The following is an 8,784-nucleotide window of genomic DNA, read 5'->3' as shown; positions in this document are numbered from 1 at the left end:
ATTTAAACATAATCAACCTACCTTAATCACTCTGATTAGATCTATTAGGTTCTCTAGCTCCTTGTGGATTCGATCCCTAAGTACTACAATTGAACCTCTTATTTGAGAGAGAGAGTAATTTACTCCTTAGGGTAATTTGAGTGAGATCAAATTTGGCGCATTTGCCGGGGAGCTTTGATCACCTATAGATTTAGTCTAGGTTACTTCTTTAAACCACTTTTTGACATAAAAATTTTCTTGTCTTTTCAGGTGCATTCCCAACAGTACAAGAAGCAACAAGGAAACACCACTGCTATTCTCATCAGATCCTGCAATGGTTGCTGTTGAGCACTGAGAACTCTTCTTCGCCGGAAGGTGAGAGACAGGTGCTGGTAGTTGTGGTTCTCCAACTTCCGAGCACTCATTCATGGAGGTTGAGCGGATAGTAACCCTGGTTCAAGTCTCATATGATCCAATTTTTAATCATCTCGAGTGAGACATCGATTTCATCGGTCTTTGAATGAGACGTCGAGTTCGTCTGTTCTTGTCTCGAATAAAAATTATGAGACCTCGAGCTATCTATATTTGATCGCACTAGATCGCATATGCTCAAGAGAAAGAATGACTCTCATCGTTTTTCCAAAATGTGGCGACACCATGACAGGAAAAAGCAACGTATCTTCTTTCATTTTTTTTTTCATTTTACGTCCTCCTTTCATAATAATGAAAAGATAAATGGCGTTTATGGGCTCTAAGAGCTCGTGCTCTTCTTTTCGTGGAGTCTTTGTGCTCTTGGTCTTGAAGCGTTCAGATTTGGAGATGGTAACTTCGAGAACACTTAGAGCTGCTTGGTGGCTTGATTGTGTTCGAGACGTGAGGCCGTGGTCGAAGAGAGAATAATTCTCTTGATATCAAAAATTCAAAATACGTAAACGTATTTGCGATTTAGAGCTCGTGAGTACAAGTTCCTCTTTTATCTTCTTCTCGCCTTTTAGCTCTCGAGCTTGGTGAGCTCCCCTTCTTCCCTCCACCAAACGGTATAAATCATGGGTGAAAATAGGTCAAATCAATGATCTATCAACTCCCCAAACTTACTCTTTTGCTTTTGTGATTAGAACTCTCTGAAAGAGGTTTGAAAACAGCAGGAACTCACACAATTTAAAACTTAGAATCATCACCTCTACAATATTGTAATCCACATCTAAGAAGTCATAATCACAAAAGCACATTATACCATATCCTAGCTTATCAACCAAATTCACCTAGCTAACAACTTAGCAAATCTTGTCTGATATTCTCCTCTACCAACCTCATTTTTTAGCATAAATAAAAGTTCAGGTTTTATCTTGGGAGTATCGATCACATGATGCAAAGATTTTCAAACAAGTATCTACACCTGCAAGTAAAAATTAATTCTTATCCTCTCTCTCTACTAATTTTCTCTCTTAGTCAAAGTCTGTTTATATTTGCAAGATCATTGACCAAGATTGGACAGACTTCCATGAATCAAGCCTTAATGGTGGTTACCACCAAGCCCTGTTCACTTCTTTTTGACCTATATACTAGGATTATTTGTGAAGTAAACCTTAATGGTTGTAACCACCAAATCCTGTTCTAATCATTTACCTATAGAATTTTTATGAATCAAGCTTTAATGGTTGTATCCACCAAGTCTTGTTCGAATCCCTTCCTAATAAATCTCTAATAGATATATATATATATTCCTAATAAATCTCTAATAGATATGTATATATATAAATATATATATATATATAATTATTTTATTTAATATCTATATTTTGAAAATAGAGAGAGAGAGAGAGAGAGAGAGAGAGAGAGAGAGAGAGAGAGAGAGAGAGAGAGTGATAAATCTATATACACAAAGTTTTACCTTCCAGACTTATTTGAAGAATCCGATCCCATATATACCAAGCCCCAAGACAAGCAGTTATGTCAAGTTTTAGTGTTGGAGGTCAGCTTTGGTTCCTTCAAACAATCTCAGCAAGTGTAACATAGCTGACAGGTTGATCCACTTTAGTATCTTTAGTACTATCTGCAATCAGTAAATTCTAGAATTGTGCTAAAAAGTGGTTAGATAACAAGCAAAAATCTAATACTTTCATTATCCCATTCTTGACTCAATAAAAACTTTATGTTTGAAAATATTTTTAAAATTCATGAATAAACTAATATCAGTAAACATCCCCCCCAGACTTAAACTACAATGTCCCCAACGTAAACTTAGTCGGAGTTATGGTGATAGTTAAATCATAAGTACGTAATGTAACAAGTTAGAACGCTATACCATACCGGAATGATTGTCGACCGATGTACGGATGTTGATATCAGTCGCTGCAGGTTCATCTCTGTCGATCGATGTCAACAGTGTTTCGTCGGTCGATACTCACGGCAATCGTCTACTCAAATCTCTTTTTTTATGACCTGCAATAATTAAAAACCAACATAAATAGTAGATTAATAAAAACCAAATAAATATTACCTAATAGTGGGTTGCATCCCGCTCAGCGCTTTGTAATAGTCATTTAACTTGACTTTGAAGGTGATTGGGCTAGTAATGTTGAAAGCTGGCACTTGTTGGGAAACAAGTCTCCATCTCTTCTATGCGCTTGTTGAACCATGTACCAGTGAAGTATCGCATTGCTTCATCTCCTCTACGCCATTTGTCCTTCATTATTGTAGTTGCATCTTCTATCTTCTGCAATCTATCTCCAAGACTCTTAAGAGTGAACTGATGTCTCATAAGTCTGGCGTATGCGTCAGCTGAGATCTCCTCTGCACGGTTTTGTGTATCAGACATATCTGATGTCACCTTTTGTACTAGCCTCCCTCAGTTTGAAGCTTCGTCGACCGATGTCTGTCTGTGAATGTCGGTCGATTTATTGTTGCGTCTGTCGATCGATGATGATGCTTCTGGTCGACGGGCAATGTAATTCTGAATCTCCACTAATTCCCCTTGAATAGCTTCTATCTTGGAAGTCAAAGCAATAATGGTAAGGTCCATTGGGAAATATATGTCACCACATCTCCTATCAAGCCTCTCCTCTGTAGTTTCCAGAGCTCTGTAGATCCCTTCAACCCACTGATCTATCTCTTCCCTGGTGTGAAAATCTGGTTTAGACTTCATCGTATGTGAGTGCGGTGGATTGTCGTCGACCGATGCTGGTAAGCGGTTGTCGATCGATGCATGTAAGCGACTATCGATCGATGCCTGTCGATATCTGTTGATCGATGTAGGGCGAAAAAGTCGATCTCACGCTGAATTCTGGCTATGTCTTGCCTCATCTCTTCCATGCAAGTAGTTAGCCAACTGATACTATCATTCAATGGATTGTAGACTCCATCAAGCTTCATCTGGAAGTATTCTTTGTTCTTCTCTGCAGATTCCATAGAATATCTCATTGATCTTGTCCTTGGTGTAGATCTCTGGTACTAGCTTGGTTGGTGTGAATGAGCTAGCATGTTCTGGAAGACATATGTAGCTGTGCTCATCTCTCGAAGCTCTTTCCAGAAGTCTTCTGATATCTTTGTTGTGAACGTGAATGGTGTGTCCATCAACGTCTCTGGCGTATCCCTGATCATCTCTATAGATTCCACACTTATCCTTCTCTTCCCAGTAGAACTTCCTAGTACTGAAAAGATCAACGACTCTTCTGCCAAATTCAGAATGTCTGTCGACCGATGTTGAGACGTCAACGTCGATCGATGGTCGAGTAGGATGTCGAGACCTCTGTTTGAAGCTTTTATCTATGCCAGAAGCTGTGTCATAAACTCCTTTGTAACCTTCTGCTGGTGTTCTGGAAAGTTGTATTGTTGCACGAAGAGGTTGTCTGCTCCATTAGCCGTCTGAAGGATGTATGCAATATCCTTTTGAGATACATGCAGAATACGTCCATCGCTTGCTCTTGCGTAGCCATTTGGGTCCTTGAAAATACCAAATTCGTCTGGAGTTAGATACTGAGTTCGCTATCACTATTAAGTGAGGTGTACTCATAGGTCACTGAGATTGACCAACACATAGGCCATCTGCATCCTTTGTGTGGGGACCATACATAGTCCTTGAGTGCTAGTAGCTTCATGGGTCGGCTCTTCATCCATCATCAAGAGAGTTCAGGAACAAGGCATATCTTGGATGTGTCATGTATAAAACAAGATCAGTTATTTTTGATGTAAAATTTATAAATTAAAAATATTGAAAATATATTATTTTATTAATTTAAGGAATTATTAAAAACAATTGTCAGCATAAATTATTAATTTATAATAAAAATATTCTAGATTCATATTTTAAAAATATTCTTTTATTTAGAATAAGAAAATATTTCGTTTCACAATCTTATAGATTGATTAAATTCTATTTATTTTGTTTTATTATTTAGTGTTTTGTTTTATCAAAAATACACAAGAATAAAATGCGTTTTAGATGCGTTTTTATAAAATGTTACCTAAGAAAACTGAACAAGGAAAATATTAAAGTACAGTTTAATTTTGAAGAAAAATACAATATATTTAACATATATAATATAATATATTAACTAACTGTAAGATTAATGAGATTAAACAATGCGTAAAAATTTTCATTTTATTCTTTTATTAAATTTTGGTATATTTTATCTTGGTTTTATTTAAATAAATGTATATATGCATATATTAATTTACCCTATTTAATAATTTATTTTCTAAGAACTATAAAATTTTCTAATATTATTGTGTTACTTAATTTGTAGGGCCGGCCTTGCAATTATGGAACCTAAAGAAATTTAATAAGATTTTTAATATAATTTATTTAACAATTCAAAAGCCTAGGTATATATATATATATTAAATATTTTAAATTTGGAGCCCAAATAAGTATTTTACTTCACTATTTCAAAGATCAGTTCTGTTTAACTTTTTTATAGCTTTTGTTTATCTACATGTATACATTAACGATTTTTCTTGTCTCTGGAAAGAGATGAATCAAATTCCTAATGTGGGTTGTAGGATCCACAGTAAATATATGTTCTTTCGGTTAGAATAAGCTCGTGAGTGCGTGCTCGGCCTCAGGCATTAAGGCCGACTTTTCGAAGTCGAGCTTTCTATCCCCGAGTTTGGAGTAGAGGCTCGAGCTGCTTTTGGGTTGTTCTTCGACTGCTTTCTTATTTCTTCAGGATTTGGGTTCAATACTCACTAACGAGAAAAATTAGGATTTGATTTAATTATCGTCGACTTGCTGAGTGCCAACTCATTTTCTATCTTGTTCACACAAATATTGTAACATCCATCAGTAGAACGCCTATTAAATAACTCACAGACGAGTTTTGTTCTGTTTATTTAAGTCGACCAAATAAATTCAACATATTGCTCTGATGTGACATTGTTCAGCAACAAGCAAATTAAAAGAAGTTCAAAGAAGAAAGGCTCACCAAAAAAATACAAGCGAATGTCGTATAATATATCAATTTGACGGTAATTCAGAGACCGTCGATCATGCAAAAAGATGCGACCAGCCAAGGAATTCTGTGAACACAATTTCCCAAATTCGGTCAATAGCCTTGGTCTTTGGTTAAGTCAATATTCCTAATCAAGTTTTCATAGATTTAACTTTTAAGAGCTTTATAGTTTCAAGGATTGACTAGATTATTTAATTCTACAGATTGTCTATAATATAAAAGCTTGCTTTGTATTGTTTTTATGCGTTCAACCCTTTTAATAAAAATCTACTTATTAAATTTGTTGAATCCTTTGTTCTTTGGAACATCGTAGTGCTACGAGAGTGATCTCCGTAAGCATGGTCTTGTTCACTAGTGGGGCTGCCTCCCACGGACTAAAACCAACCCAGCAAGTATTTGGCCTTCCGCAGCCTTATACTGAAGAACCATCGATCCACCTTTCCTTTAATCCATCTTTGGGTCAAAGCTTATCCTTTTCACCAACCTTCGAGTGCATTCATTGGGAGATTTTCTATTATTTGGTATCAGAGTACACTTGAGGGTTCGGTGTTCACTTCTGTCATTCATCATTCTCATCTTTCCATCTTCTACAAAAAAAAAAAAAAGATCCACGAGAAAACAAGAGATCATTCCATCTGAAATTAAATCGAGACTGCTCCTCCATATCTCGTAATGGCTCTAGGAGATTGCTTCTCCGAAAGCAACCTGTTTTGATCACTAGTGGGGCTGCCTCTCACGGTCACAGGTTCTAAACATTAAGTCGGATTTGAGGACAAATCCTTTTGAAGGAGGAGGGGATGATGTGACCTTGTTCAGCAACAAACAAATCAAAAGAAGTCTAAAGAAGAAAGGCCCACCAAGAAAATACAAGCCAATGTCGTATAATATATCAATCTGATGGCAATTCAGAGACCGTCGATCATGCAAAATGATGCGACCAGCCAAGGTATTCTGCGAACACAATTTCCCAAATTCGGTCAACAGTCTTGGTCTTTGGTCAAGTCAATATTCTTAGTCAAGTCTTCATAGTTTTAACTTTTAAGAACTTTATAGTTTCAATGATTAATTAGATTATTTAATTCTACAGATTGCCTATTATATAAAGGTTTGCTTTGTATTGTTTTTATGCATTCAACCTTTTTAATAAAAATCTATTTTTTAAATTTGTTGAATCCTTTGTTCTTTGGAACATCGTAATGCTATGAGAGTGATCTCCGTAAGCACGGTCTTGTTCACTAGTTGGGTTGCCTCTCACGGACTAAGACCAATCCAGCAAGTATCTGGCCTTCCGCAGCTTTATACTGAAGAACCATCGATCAATCTTTCCTTTAATCCATCTTTGGGTTAAAGCTTATCCTTTTCACCAATCTTACGAGTGCATTTCTTGGGAGATTTTTTATTATGCTGCCGTAGGCATACATGTATGGGGGATTGTAAATGTCTCGAAATAGTTAAAAGAAAAGATATAATAATAAAAAGGTGAAAGAGAAAGCAAAGCGGTACCTAACAAAAATCTAGAACTGAATTTCATTATGGGTCATCTGAGAGGAAGAGAAAGAGTTATATCCACGTTTCATGTAGGAATCAAATGACAAAGCGACACAATGTTCTTCTAACCCAATTCCCCATAACGAATCTTAACAAGTGAGTAGTTCCACGGAATATTTGGAAACTTTCTGTTTGTCTTTAGTAACAAAATGAATCTTTTTTTTAATTAAATGGTTTTTTTCCGAAACGATATTAGTTAATTACTCGAGGCGCAAATAAATATTTATGTAAAAAGTAAAACGATACATAAGTTTTTCGAAACAATATAGGTGTGCGATTTAGATTCTTTAGATACTTGTTTTTTCTTCAAAAATATTTCAAGTAGAAAATGCATTTAAATGATCTTATGATTTATTAAAACATAATATAATATATTCTTTTTTGAAATGTGAATATTATTAAGCATTAAAAATTTATTGACATACAGGTACAGTTTCATCCTTTATAACAGAGAAGAACAAATGAAATCAAATTCATCGTAGAAAACCGAGTTCGAAATCCAATCATAAATCAAAAGCTCGAAAAAATAATCAGAACGTGATTATCGAGCGACGCCTTCTCCATTTTCATTAATTCGATCGTGCTGTAGGCATAAGAGCCGATTGTGAATTTACTTGTGGACTGTATAAACAAGACACAGAAGCGAGTTTGGTTTGTTGATGTCTTTCACTTTTTTCTCCACTCCACGTATGATACATCGCTATTTGAAAAATCAGTTTGCTAGCAGAGATTATAGTCTTGTAAGTCAGGTGTAGATTTTTTTTTGTTTAATACCCATTTTATTAGATCAAGTAGTAGTCGAGATTAAATCTTTCGGTTGCTCCGACCCAGTCTGATCTATATGAAAAAAAAAAAGAACGCCACTGCTTTTCGTCTCCGTGTCTCCACGCATGTTCCTAAATTTAGGGATATGAGGACACTTGATCAGAAACGAACGTCGGCCAATCAACTAAGTTAGCAATCATGTCCATCATGTCCATCAACTTTAAGTTATCCAGTCAAATATCGATTTATGAGTGTCCAAATAAAGTAAAATTTTCACTTTGTTTCTATCCGTGTTACGAGAATTCGTTTTAATGTTTTCATAATAAAAGTCAACTAATACATCTTTGTGGTATATTTAGGGGGAAGATAGAGAGTGTTGTTAAAAGAATTTCCTTTATACTGTTACAAAATGTCATTCAAACCAAAGTATACACAAAAATCAAATAATGTCCTTACTTCTCACAAATAACAGGTGGTCCACGTTATTCGGACTTCAAGATCAGCTACTTTCCAAGGATGCAGAATGAGATTGCAGATTCGTTAGCTAGGAATGCACGTTCTTTTCATAGATATTTATGTTTAATTGGTTGTTATATTCCGGTCTGGTTTCTCAGACCAACTCAAGCTTGAGTAATAGAATAACTGTTTGCTGCAAAAAAAAAATAGGTCGTCCACGTTCATTCACTTGGTCCGTGGGCCTACACTCCGTACGAGTACCCAGTGCGGTAATTTTTCGAAGACTTAAAATTTAATTACTACATGACTTTTAACACATTTTGGGACTTTTTCGATATTTGGCTTCACTTGTACAATATCGTGAGTCACTTATCTATAGATCATTCATCCTTCTAGTATTCAATCTCAAACACACTTAACTTTTAAAAAAAATTTGGATATGTGACCGAAAAGATAAATACATTTAGTGACAGAGGTAGACAAATAAATTATTTTAAACCTTTCAACACACATTTTCATATACCACAACCAGGATGTTACAATAATTACCCCCTTTTACAGAACGCAATATCCTTGTTCCACTCTA

The sequence above is a fragment of the Brassica rapa genome, chromosome A02 (genome assembly GCF_000309985.2).
Source record: "Brassica rapa cultivar Chiifu-401-42 chromosome A02, CAAS_Brap_v3.01, whole genome shotgun sequence".
Classification (NCBI taxonomy): domain Eukaryota; kingdom Viridiplantae; phylum Streptophyta; class Magnoliopsida; order Brassicales; family Brassicaceae; genus Brassica; species Brassica rapa.
This window is presented reverse-complemented; position numbering follows the sequence as displayed.